The sequence below is a fragment of the Theropithecus gelada genome, chromosome 7b (assembly GCF_003255815.1).
Source record: "Theropithecus gelada isolate Dixy chromosome 7b, Tgel_1.0, whole genome shotgun sequence".
Taxonomy (NCBI): domain Eukaryota; kingdom Metazoa; phylum Chordata; class Mammalia; order Primates; family Cercopithecidae; genus Theropithecus; species Theropithecus gelada.
This window is the reverse complement of record NC_037675.1, coordinates 68,407,830-68,420,790: the sequence shown is the minus strand read 5'-3', so window position 1 is coordinate 68,420,790 and position 12,961 is coordinate 68,407,830. Positions and strand designations below refer to the sequence as shown.

Here is a 12,961-nt window from a genome sequence, read left to right as displayed (position 1 = left end):
GGTTTTTTTTTTTTTTTTTTTTTTTTTTTTTTTTTTTTTTTTGAGACTGAGTCTGGCTCTGTCGCCCAGGCTGGAGTGCGGTGGCCGGATCTCAGCTCACTGCAAGCTCCGCCTCCCGGGTTCACGCCATTCTCCTGCCTCAGCCTCCCGAGTAGCTGGGACCACAGGCGCCCGCCACTTCGCCCGGCTAGTTTTTTGTATTTTTTAGTAGAGACGGGGTTTCACCGTGTTAGCCAGGATGGTCTCGATCTCCTGACCTCGTGATCTGCCCGTCTCGGCCTCCCAAAGTGCTGGGATTACAGGCTTGAGCCACCGCGCCCGGCCCTCATTGTGTTTTTGATTTGCTTTTCTCTAATGATCAGTGATGTTGAGCTTTTTTCCACAGGTTTGTTGGCTGCATGTATATCTTCTTTTGAGAAGTGTCTGTTCATATTCTTTGCTCACTTTTAAATGGGGTTATTTTTTTCCTGTAGTTTCTGGATATTACACCTTTGTCTGATGGATAGACTGCAATAATTTTCTCCCATTCTGTAGTTTGTCTCTTCACTCTGATGACAGTTTCTTTTGCTGCACAGAAGCTCTTTAATTAGATCCCATTTGTCAATTTTTGCTTCTGTTGCAATTGCTTTTGACGTTTTTGTCACGAAATCTTTGTCCGTGTCTATGTCCTGAATGGTATTGCCTAGATTTTCTTCTAGGGTTTTCATAGTTTTGGGTTTTACATTTAAATCTTTAATCCATCTCGAGTTAACTTTTGTACAAGGTGTAAGGAAAGGGTCTAGTTTCAATTTTCTGCATACAGCTAGCCAGTTCTCCCAGCATCATTTATTAAATAGCAAATCCTTTCCCCATTGCTTTTGTCAGGTTTGTTGAAGATCACATGGCTGTAGATGTGCAGTCTTAGTTTTGAGTTCTATATTCTGTTCCACTGTCTATGTGTTTGTTTTTGTACTAATACCATGCTATTTCAGTTACTATAGCCTTGTAGTTGAGTTTGAAGTCAGATACATGATGCCTTCAGTTTTGTTCTTTTTGCTTAGGATTGTCTTCGTTATACAGGCTCTTTTTTGGTTCCATTTGAACTTTAAAGGAGTTTTTTCTAATTCTGTGAAGAATGTCAAGGGTAGTTTAATGGGAATAGCACTGAATCTATAAATTACTCTGGGCAGTATGGCCATTTTCATGATATTGATTCTTCCCATCCATGAGTGTGGAATGTTTTTCCATTTGCTTGTGTGCTCTCTGATTTCTCTGAGCAGCAGTTTGTAGTTTTCCTTGAAGAGGTCCTTCACTTCCCTTGTTAGCTGTATTCCTAGGTATTTTATTCTCTTTGTAGCAATTGCGAAAGGGAATTCATTCATGATTTGGCTTTCTGCTTGTCTACTGCTGGTGTATAGAAATGCTTGTGATTTTTGCACATTGATTTTGTACTTTGCTGAAGGTGCTTATCAGCTTAAGAAGCTTTGGGGCTGAGATGATGGGGTTTTCAGATATAGCAGTATGTCATCTGCAAACAGAGATAGCTTGACTTCCTCTCTTCCTATCTGAATACCCTTTATTTCTTTCTCTTGCCTGATTGCCGTGGCCAGAACTTCCAATTCTACGTTGAATAGGAGTGGTGAGAGAAGGCATCCTTGTCTTGAGCTGATTTTCAAGGGGAATGCTTTGAGCTTTTTCCCATTCAGTATGATATTGGCTGTGGGTTTGTCATAAATGGCTCTTATATTTTGAGGTATGTTCCATAAAAACCTAGTTTATTGAAAGTTTTTAACATTAAGGGAATTTTATCGAAGGCCTTTTCTGCATCTATTGAGATAATCACGTGGTTTTTGTCTTTAGTTCTGTTTAGGTGATAAATCACGTTTATTGATTTGCATACGTTGAACCAGTCTTGCCTCTTGGGGATGAAGCTGTCTTGATCATGGTGGATAAGTTTTTTGATGTGCTGCTGGATTCAGGTTGTCAGTATTTTATTGAGGATTTTTGCATCGATGTTCATCAGGGACATTGGCTTGAAGTTTTCTTTTTTCGTTGTATCCCTGCCAGGTTTTGACATCAGGATGATGCTGGCCTCATAAAATGAGTCAGGGAGGAGTCCCTCCTTTTCAGTTGTTTGGAATAGTTTCAGAAGAAATGGTACCAGCTCCTCTTTGTACCTCTGGTAGAATTCGGCTGTGAATCCATCTGGTCCTGGGCTTTTTTTGGTTGGTAGGCTATTAATTACTGCCTCAATTTCAGAACTTGTTATTGTCTATTCAGAGATTCAACTTCTTCCTGGTTCAGTCTTGGGAGGGTATGTGTGTCCAGGAATTTATCCATTTCTTCTAGATTTTCTAGTTTATTTGCACAGATATTCTCTGATGGTTGTTTATATTTCTGTGGGGTCAGTGGTGATATCCCCTTTATAATTTTTTATTGTGTCTATTTGATTCTTCTCTCTTTCCTTCTTTATTAGTCTAGCTAGTGGTCTACTTTATTAATTTTTTTTCATAAAAACAGCTCCTAGATTCACTGATTTTTTTTAAAGGTTTTTTTCATTTCTGTCTCTTTCAGTTCTGCTCTGATCTTGGTTAGTTCTTGTCTTCTGCTAGCTTTGGCCTTTTTTTTGCTCTTGATTCTCTAGTTCTTTTAGTTTTGATATTAGGATGTCAATTTGAGATCTTTTAACTTTCTGATGTGGGCGTTTAGTGCTATAACTTTCCCTCTTTAACACTGCTTTGGCTGTGTCCCAGAGATTCTGGCACAATGTCTCTTTATTCTCATTGGTTTCAAAGAACTTCTTGATTTCTGCCTTGGTTTTGTTATTTACCCAGGAGTCATTCAGGGGCAAGTTGTTTAATTTCCATGTAGTTGTGTGGTTTTGAGTGAGTTTCTCAACCTTGAGTTCTAATTTTATTGCACTGTGGTCTGAGAAACTGTTTCTTACGATTTCAGTTGTTTGGCATTTGCTAGGAGTGTTTTACTTCCAACTATGCAATCTTTTTAGGAGTAAGTGCCATGTGGCACAAAGAAGAATATATATTCTGTTGTTTTTGGGTGGAGAGTTCTATAGGTATCTGTCAGGTCCACTTGATCCAGAGTTGAGTTTGGGTCCTGAATATCTTTGTTAATTTTCTGTCTCAGTGATCTAATATTGACAGTGCAGTGCTAAAGCCTCCCACTATTATTGTGTGGGAGTCTAAGTCTCTTTGTAGGTCTCTAAGAACTTGTTTTATGAATCTGCATCCTCCTGTATTTTTAGGATAGTTAGCACTTCTTGTTGAATTGAGTCCTTTACCATTATGTAACGCACTTGTCTTTTTTGATCTTTCTTTTTGGTTTAATGTCTGTTTTGTAAGGCTTTAACACTAGGATTGTTAGAAAAACAAACACTAACATTGTTAGAGAAAACCCCTGGTTTTCTCTGCTTTCTATTTGCTTGGTAAATTTTCCTCCATCCCTTTATTTTGAGCCTATGTGTGCCTTTGCACATGAGATGGGTCTCTTGAATACAGCACACTGATGGGTCTTGACTCTTTATCCAGCTTGCCATTCTGTGTCTTTCAATTGGGGGCATTTAGCTCATTTACATTTAAGGTTAATATATGTATGAATTTGATCCTGTCATCATGATGCTAGCTGGTTATTTTGCAGACTTGCTGATGTAGTTGCTTCGAAATGTCATTGGTCTGTGTACTTTAGTGTGTGTTTGTAGTGGCTGGTATTGGTTTTTTCTTTCCATATTTAGTGCTTCTCTCAGGAGCTCTTGCAAGGCAGGCCTGGTGGTGACAAATTCTCTCAGCATTTGCTTTTCTGAAAAGGATTTTATTTCTCCTTCACTTTACGAAGTTTAGTTTGGCTGGTTATGAAATTCTGAGTTGGAAATTCTTTTCTTTAAGAATACTGAATATTGGCCCCCAATCTCTTCTGGCTTGTAGGGTTTCTGCTGAGAGGTCCACTGTTAGTCTGATGGGCTTCCCTTTATAGGTGACCTGGCCTTTTTCTCTGGCTGCCCTTAATACTTTTCCTTCATTTTTGCTTTGGAGAATCTGATGATTACGTGTCTTGGGATGATCTTTCTTCTCATGGAGTATCTTACTGTGGTTCTCTGGATTTCCTGAATTTGAATGTTGGCCTACCTTGCTAGGTTGGAGAAGTTCTGGATGATATCCTGATGTACGTTTTCCAACTTTGTTCCATTCTTCCATCTTTCAGGTACCCCAATCAGTTGTAGGTTTGGTCTTTTTACATAATCCCATAGTTCTCAGAGGTTTTGTTCATTCCTTTTCATTCTTTATTCTCTAATCTTGTCTGCCTGTCTTATTTCAGCAAGATAGTCTTCAAGCTCTGAAATTCTTTCCTTTCCTTGGTCTATCCAGCTATTGATACTGATAGTTGTATTATGAAGTTCTCGTGTTGTGTTTCGCAGCTCCATCAGGTCATTTATTATCCTCTCTAAAATGGCAGACTGGAGCTGCAGTGATGGCAGCCATCTCTTCCTGCAGGGGCTCAGTTGTCTTAGGCAGCAGGCAGTTGCAGTGATGGCAGCCGCTCCTCCCACTGGGAGCTCAGTCATCTTTGGCAGCAGGCAGCTGCAGTGATGGCAGCCGCCCCTTCCCCTAGGAACTTGGTAGTCTTAGGCAGTCTCCAGTTGAACAGCTGCCAAGAATCTGCATAGTTCTGTGCTTGGGAACCAAGGCCCGGGTGGTGTGGGCTTATGAGGGGATCTCCTGATCTGTGGGTTGCACAGATCCATGGAAAAACCATGGTTCCCCAGGTGGGGTAGCACACTCACTACCTCCCTTGGCTGGGAGTGGCAGTTCCCCTTCCCCTGTGTGGATGCTGGGTTGGCTGTCACTCCACTCTACTTTTCCTCACTCACCATGGGTTGCACCAACTGCCTAGTCAGTCCCAGTGAGAGAACCTGGATACCTCAGTTGCTGGTGTAGGATTTACTCTCTGTTTTCATTCTTCTACGTGGGAGCCTCCAACCATAGCTGTTTTTAGTTGGCCATCTTGGCCCCTCCTTGTTTTCTTTTTTTTTTCTTCTTGTTTGGAAATTGCAGCATGGTTATCTACTGGCAGGAATAATCTCTTCCATCTCTAAAGTAATGTTATACCTTGTTTATATTTGTCTTCTGGTATCTATCACTCTCCATCTTATGCTATAGATATTTAAATATTTGCCTTACCTCTGCTAGTAGATGGTAAACTCATTGAAGGCAGAGCCTATGTCTTATTAATCTTTGTATTCTCTGCCACTTTTAGAACAGTGCCTTCCTTACACTCATAGTAGATACTCAGTAAATACTTTGAGTATTTAATGAATGGCAAATCTTTTAAACAAAGTCCAAAGTTGGGAAGCAAAAAGTAAAGCAGTGCTTTCTGCTGTCGTTTTACTTCTCTAAGCCACTGAATATTTATAAAGTCTTTGTCACAAAGTGATTACCTCACTGGAAAAATAATTTGCACTTTTTTCTTTATAGACCTATAGTATAAACATTTTATTTAAAGTTTATTTTTAATTGGCAACAATTTTATATATGCATGGTGTATACCATGATGTTTTGAGATATGTATACATTGTGGAATAACTTAACTGAAGAAATTAACATACTTTGGTGCTATTGGATTAATACTGGTCCTTGGTTAAACTACTTGCATGTTAACACAGGGGTCTTTGGATATATAACAAATTAACTAAAAGGAATGTCTCAAAGGAGGAGTGTTGTAATTCTCTGGCACATCAGCAGGTAGGGTTGTGTGTGCATGCATGTGTGTGCATGCGTGCATGTGTTTCCCACAAATATTAATCGAGCACTATTTTATGTGCCATGAGGCTTTTCCCACTCAAGACTCACCCCAAATTATACAGTACCTAGCTACTTTACCAATAAAAAACCTACTTCAGTCGGGTGTGGTGACTCACACCTGTAATCCCAGCTCTTTGGGAGGCTGTGGGGGGTGGATCATGAGGTCAACAGATCGAGACTATCCTGGCCAACACGGTAAAACCCTGCTTCTACCAAAAATACAAAAATTAGCTGGGCATGGTGGCGCATGCCTGTAGTCCCAGCTACTTGGGAGGCTGAGGCAGGAGAATTGCTTGAACCCAGGAGGCGGAGGTTGCAGTGAGCTGAGATCATGCCACTGCACTCCAGCCTGGCAACAGAGCAAGACTCTGTCTAAAAAAAAAAAAAAAAAAAAAGTTGTCACGGACTTCTCTTATTTTGTAAATTACAAACCCAAAGCACTTCTTACTGTCTTGGGCCGTTAGAAAACATCCTAACATGGTGCCTAACATGGCTAACATGGTGAAACCCTGTCTCTACTAAAAATACAAAAAAATTAGCCGGGTATGGTGGTAGGCGCCTGTAGGTCCCAGCAACTCGGGAGGCTGAGGCAGGAGAATGGTGTGAACCCGGGAGGTGGAGCTTGCAATGAGCCAAGATGGCGCCACTGTACTCCAGACTGGGTGACAGAGCAAGACTCCATCTCAAAAAAAAAAAAGAAAGAAAACTTAATCAGCAGGAAAAAGGACCAAAAAATGTTGTTTCTCTTTTTGATTGTGACTGTAGAACAGCAGTTTGATAGAAGAGAAAAAAAAATTGAGAAAAAAATATGCACCTTTTCCTCTTGAAGGACCCCGTGAGTTATCACCTAGCAGCCAGTGGCCCATAAAATCCATTTAGGCAGAAATAGGAAAGGAAGGAATGAAACATTTTTAAAAAGGTAAGAAGGTTATAATGAAAACTAGATTTTATTTTTGAATAGAAAAAATAGTTTCCTATAAAGCAAAACTATTTCATGGCCACAAATATATTCTGATAGCTACCTTACAAATGATTACTAATGGTCACAAATAATCTGCAAGGACATTAGCTTTATTAAACTCATATGTGTTACAATACATGTGAAAATACATGTCCCACCAAGAAGATCATAGCATTCAAGGGAATACTCACTTTAACTTACAATAGTAAAATTACCTAGTGATATCACTGTTACTGTTAATTTGCAGGTAGACTAGCTTGTTTGGTAAAAATAAACTACAAGGTACTTTAGGATATAGGATTTTTATTTGAGAGTTGGGGCAGAGGTAGGGGAGGGAGTCTAGACATCTTCCCCACTATAGCTGTCTGAACTGAGCTAAGTGGCTAAGAGTGACAGACTGAATTATTATAAAATCTAAACTGACAGCATTCCTCTGCAATGGGTTTACTTTTCTTAAGTACATTTGTAGGATTACAGCTATTCTAAAGTGGGCACAAATTGATGCTACAGGTTTCTCTAATGAGACTACAGTTCCCTCTAATGAGCCTACAGTTCCATAAGTACAACTTAACTTGTCTCTTATATTTTCTAGTTTAGTCCAGAGATGAGGTTGACTACGTTTTAGTTCAGAATTTTTGCAGGGAAAGTAATAAAAATGTAACTGAGATTTCCTATCTTCCATGATGCAGTTATAATCACTGAAAAGACTATATAAGAATTCAGCGCAAAATGAATAGGGGTTCACTCAGGATTGTCATCATCAAAGACACGGTTAAATACTAATGACACTATCTATGATGCAGAAAGCCTCCAAAGGGTCACACAAAGTACAAATGGATTCCTTTCTACTGAGCAGAGTAACAATATGGATCTTTGTTATATAGCAGTAACCTTTTTTTGTGGCGTGGTCATCTTGAAATGGAGCTATTTATACCAATGAAATTATTTTTCTCAGTTAAAGTGCATCCTCTTAAACCAGTCAGTTCTTAATATATGATGTTTCATCTTGGTTTTGAGACAGAGTCTGGCTTTGTTGCTCAGACTGGAGTGCAGTTGCGTGATCATGGCTCACTGCAACTTTGACCTGCTGGCTCAAATGATCCTCTTGTCTCACCCTATGGAGTAGCTGGGACCACAGGTGCATACCACCAGACCTGGCTAATTTTTTGATGTTTTTGCACAGATCGGGTCTCCCTATGTTGCTCAGGCTGGTCTCAAACCCCCGGCCTCCCAAAGTGTTAGGATTACAGGCGTGAGCTACCATGCCCGGCCTTCCCTGAAAATCAATTTTTAAAATGAAAAGTAAATGGGCCGGGTGCAATGGCTCATGCCTGTAATCCTAACACTTTGGGAGGCTGAGACAGGTGGACTGCCTGAACTCAGGAGTTCGAGACCACTCTGGGCAACATGGTGAAACCGCATCACTATTGTATTAAAATACAAAAAATTAGCCATGCAAGGTGTCAGGAGCCTGTAGTCCCAGCTACTCGAAAGGCTGAGGCACGAGAATTCCTTGGATCTGGGATGCAGAGGTTGCAGTGAGTTGAGATTGCACCACTGCACTCCAGCCTGGGCAACAGAACGAAACTCTGTCTCAAAAAAAAAAAGAAAAAAAAGTAAATGAGGAAAAGAGGCCTTTGATCATAGGAGAGAACATAGCAGAAACAAAATGTTCTAATATTCATGCAGGTTCTTCTTGATTAAATTGAGAACCTCAAGAAACTTCATTTTTCAAAACAACCAGTAGAAAAGCTCCTTAAACTACCTAAAGTAGAAATCATTATTCATTCTTTGGATATACTACAAATATCAGGAGACTTGTTCTGTTCCTATTAATATTACTGCCTCTATTTCACATAGTATTTGCAGCGTGAATTCCTCGTATTTCTATTTCCTGGCTCTTTCTGAAGAGCAAATAAGATAATGAATAGCTTTCCTAGGAAACTTAAAGAGGAAAGATAGATGACAGCAATATGGTCAGCTTAAATAGTTAGGTCCCTTGGTAATTCAAAGAATGTGTGGTTCAGATATACAAAGCATTTAGACTTTCATATAAGTCTCTCCAGTTAGGAGAAAGTGATTCCAAAGCTCTAGGGAAACACTGGCAATGGTAGAGTTTGTAGACTCAGGACTACATGGCACTTTGTACATCTGAAAATAATTTTCATATTGTCTTCAATCTAATAGTTTTATACCTTTTTCTACTTGCTTATTCAAGACAATGAGCCTCACAGCATTTCTGACAAAACCAAAAAGGCATAGCTGAAAGAATTATTATTTACTAGGGCTGAATAAAAAATATGGAAGTTCTCCTGGGATTTCTGTACATAAAGATGATAAAATAGGCATTGCTGTCACAAAATGTTAGCTTTATAATTTATATCAATAGTTGATTATCACTCACAGGATAAAATTTCAATTCCTTAGAATAGTATATAAAACCCTTCTTTGCTTTATTTTTAGCCCCATCTCTCATTATTCCATCACTCAGAAAGTTGATAATATTGTAGATATCAGAATACACTGTACTATTTCATAGTTTTCTGCTATAGCATATGATGCTCTTTCTGCCTAAAATACTTTTTCCCTCATCCTTTTATTGTCCTGGGAAATTACAACTCTTTCTTCACAACTTTTTTCAGTAAAAAATGTGCTCAAATAATGATAGAAACACGTCAAAAGATCTTGGAACAAGGCTGAGGAGCTCCCTTTGGCTAATCTGATATAAATTTATCATCAAAATAAATCATAATAGTAGCAGATTTTAATGTATTTAATAAAATAAAATAAGAATTTATGAATATATACTAAATATAAAAATGATTTAAATAAATTCTTCCTTTAAAAAAAAATCGAGACATTAAGTCTCGGTCACAGCTGAGTCAAGGGAGAAGCAAACCCAGATTTCAGGGTTGGGTCTCTATTAATATGTAATATCTATGAGGTATCCAAGTCCAGAAACCAACTTGCCAGTTCTGTACAGGATTCCATATGTAGATCAAATCTGGGGTTTCTAAAGTTAAGAATTCAGGCCTTGAAAATGAATTAGATCTACCTGAGCTTATTTTAAAAAGAAAGAGAGGAAGGGAGAGAGAGACACAGACACAGACACACACACACACACATACACACACACACAGAGATGCACAGAGAGATAGAGAGACAGAGAAAGAGAGACAGAGAGACAGAGAAAGAGAGAGACAGAGAGAGATGGACAGAGACAGAGAGAGAGACAGAGACAGAAAAACGGAGAGAGACAGAGACAAAGAGAGACAGACAGAGAGGGAGATGGAGAGAGAGAGACAGACAGAGAGGGGCTTAGGCCTCAGGCTTAGGCCTCATAGCGAAAAGCTGAAACAACTTCTGGGATGTTTTTCAAAGAGCCAGTTGTTCCACAAGGGGCTGTGGGTAGTTGTGGAAATTGAGAGAAGTGTTTAAAGATACATATTTGAGACAGAACGGACAGGGCTTGGTCATGGGTCCTTTAGGACATGGGGAAATACAGATTGGGAAAACCCTCCCAGAATCCTAGGTGAACAGTGGTACGATTTATTGAGACAGTAAGTCTGGGTCACAGGCGAGTCAAGGGAGAAGCAAACCCAGATTTTAGGGTTGGGTCTTTATTAATATGTAATATCTATTGAGCATCCAAGTCCAGAAATCAACTCACCAGTTCTATACAGGATTCTGTATGGAGATGAAATCTGGGGTTTCTAAAGTTAAGAATTGAGGCCTTGGAAATGGATTAGATCTACCTGAGTTTATTTTAAAAAGAAAGAGAGGGAGGGAGAGACAGACAGACAGAGAAAAAGACAGAGGGAGAGACACAGAGAGAGAGAGACACACACCAACAGAGAGACAGAGACGAGAGAGACAGAGAGAAAGAGAGAAAGACAGAGAGAGAGACACACATACACACAGAGAGAGAGAGACACACACATACACACAGAGAGAGAGAGAGACAGGAGGAGGAGGAGGAAGGGGGTACTCAAGAAATAACTACACATATTTTATAATGCTTTTGATGCCATAAACGGCTGGGGTATGCTTTTAAAACAACAACAGCAGCAGCAGCAGCAGCGCTTACGGATTTCTAGAAAATAAGATGTTATGAAGTATAGTTTACATCAACCGGCTCTCACTATACCTTGAGAGATTCAGAAAAGTGCTAGTTAACAACAGAAGAAGATACCAGCCAACATGTCCTGGGGAAAATATACATCTTCCTAAAAATTGGTGAATTCTACTTCACCTCAAAAGAAATAAGAAAAAGAAAAAATACAAACAAAACAAAACAAACACGGGCCAAGGCATCGTTTCTGGAAATATTAAGTAAGCAAATTATTATTATTGTTGTTTATTTTTGTTTTTTCTTTTTTTTTTTTTGAGATGGAGTCTTATCTCTGTCACCCAGGCTCAAGTGCAGTGGTGCGATCTTGGCTCACTGCAACCTCTATCTCCCAGGTTCAAGCAATTCTCCTGTCTCAGCCTCCTAAGTAGCTGGGATTACAAGTATGTGCCACCATGCCTGGCTAATTTTTGTATTTTTAGTAGAGACAGGGTTTCACAATGTTGGCCAGGCTGGTTTTCAACTCCCGACCTCAGGTAATCCACCTGCCTTGGCATCCCAAAGTGCTAGGATTACAGGCATGAGCCACTGCCTCCGGCCAAATTACCATTTTTTAGAAAGTGTTTCTATTGGGGGAGGATTCATGATGGCCGAATAGGAACAGCTCTGGTCTGCAGTTCCCAGCGAAATTCACACAGAAGGCGGGTGATTTCTGCATTTCCAGCTGAGGTACCCAGTTCATCTCATTGGGACTGGTTTGACAGTGGGTGCAGCCCACGGAGGGTGAGCTGAAGCAGGGCAGGGCATCGCCTCACCCGGGAAGCACAACGGGTTGGGTAATTTTCTCCTCTACCCAAGGGAAGCTGTGAGGGTCTGAGCCTGAGGATCTCCGGCACAGATACTGCGCTTGTCCCATGGTCTTCGCAACCTGCAAACCAGGAGAGCCCCTCCTGTGCCTACTCCACCAGGGCCCTGGGTTTCAAGCACAAAACTGGGCAGCCAATTGGGCAGACACTGAACTAACTGCAGGAGTTCTTTTTTTCCCATACCCTAGTGGCGCCTGGAACGCCAGCAAGACAGAACCGTTCACTCCTGTGGAAAGGGGTGCTGAAGCAAGGGAAGCAAGTGGCCTGGCTCTGTGGGTCCCACCCCCACGGGGCCCAAGAAACTGAGATCCACTGGCTTGAAATTCTCGCTCCCAGCACAGCAGCAATCTGAGATCCACCTGGGAGGTTCGAGCTTGGTGGGGGAGGGATGTATGCCATTGCTGAGGCTTGAGTAGGTAGTTTTATGGTCACAGTGTAAACAAAGCCGCTGGGAAGTCTGAATGGGGCAGAGCCCACTGCAGATCAGCAAGGCAGCTGTGGCCAGACTGCCAGATTTCTCCTCTCTGGACAGAGTGTCTATGTAAAAAAGGCAGCAGCCCCAGTCAGGGGCTTATAGCAGACTTAAACGTCCCTGCCTGATGGCTCTGAAGAGAGCATTGGGCCTACCAGCATAGCATTCGAGCTCTGCTAAGGGTCAGACTGCCTCTTCAAGTTGATCCCTGACCCCAGTGTATACTGACTAGGAGACATCTCCCAATGGGGGCCGACAGACACTTCATACAGGAGACCTCTGGCTGGCATCTGGCAGGTGCCCCTCTGGGTCAAAGCTTCCAGAGGAAAGAGCAGGCAGCAATCTTTGCTGCTTTGCAGCCTCCATTGGTAATACCCAGGCAAATAGGGTTGGGAGTGGACCTCCGGCAAACTCCAGCAGACTGGCAGCAGAGGGGCCTGACTGTTAGAAGGAAAAGAAACAAACAGAAAGGATTAGCACGTCCACTCAAAGACCCCATCCGAAGGTCACCAACATCAAAGACCAAAGGTAGAGAAATCCACAAAGATGGGGAAAAACCAGAGCAAAAAGGCTGAAAATCCCAAAAACCAAAACACCCCTCTTTCTCCAAAGGATCACAACTCCTCGTCAGCAAGGGAACAAAACTAGACGGAGAATGAGTTTGATGAACTGACAGAAGTAGGCTTCAGAAGGTGGGTAATAACAAACTCCTCTGAGTTAAAGGAAAATGTTCTAACCCAATGAAAGGAAGTTAAGAACCTTGAAAAAAGGATAGTCGAATTGCTAACTAGAATAACCAAT

The 12,961-nt window shown here is 41.0% G+C and overlaps 1 protein-coding gene across 7 annotated transcripts in view; it reads right to left on the bottom strand.

Annotated features, from left to right (window-relative positions):
- The window catches only part of GPHN (gephyrin), a 719,765-nt gene that overhangs the window by 132,506 nt on the left and 574,298 nt on the right, over window positions 1-12,961 (bottom strand). The window lies entirely within an intron of this gene.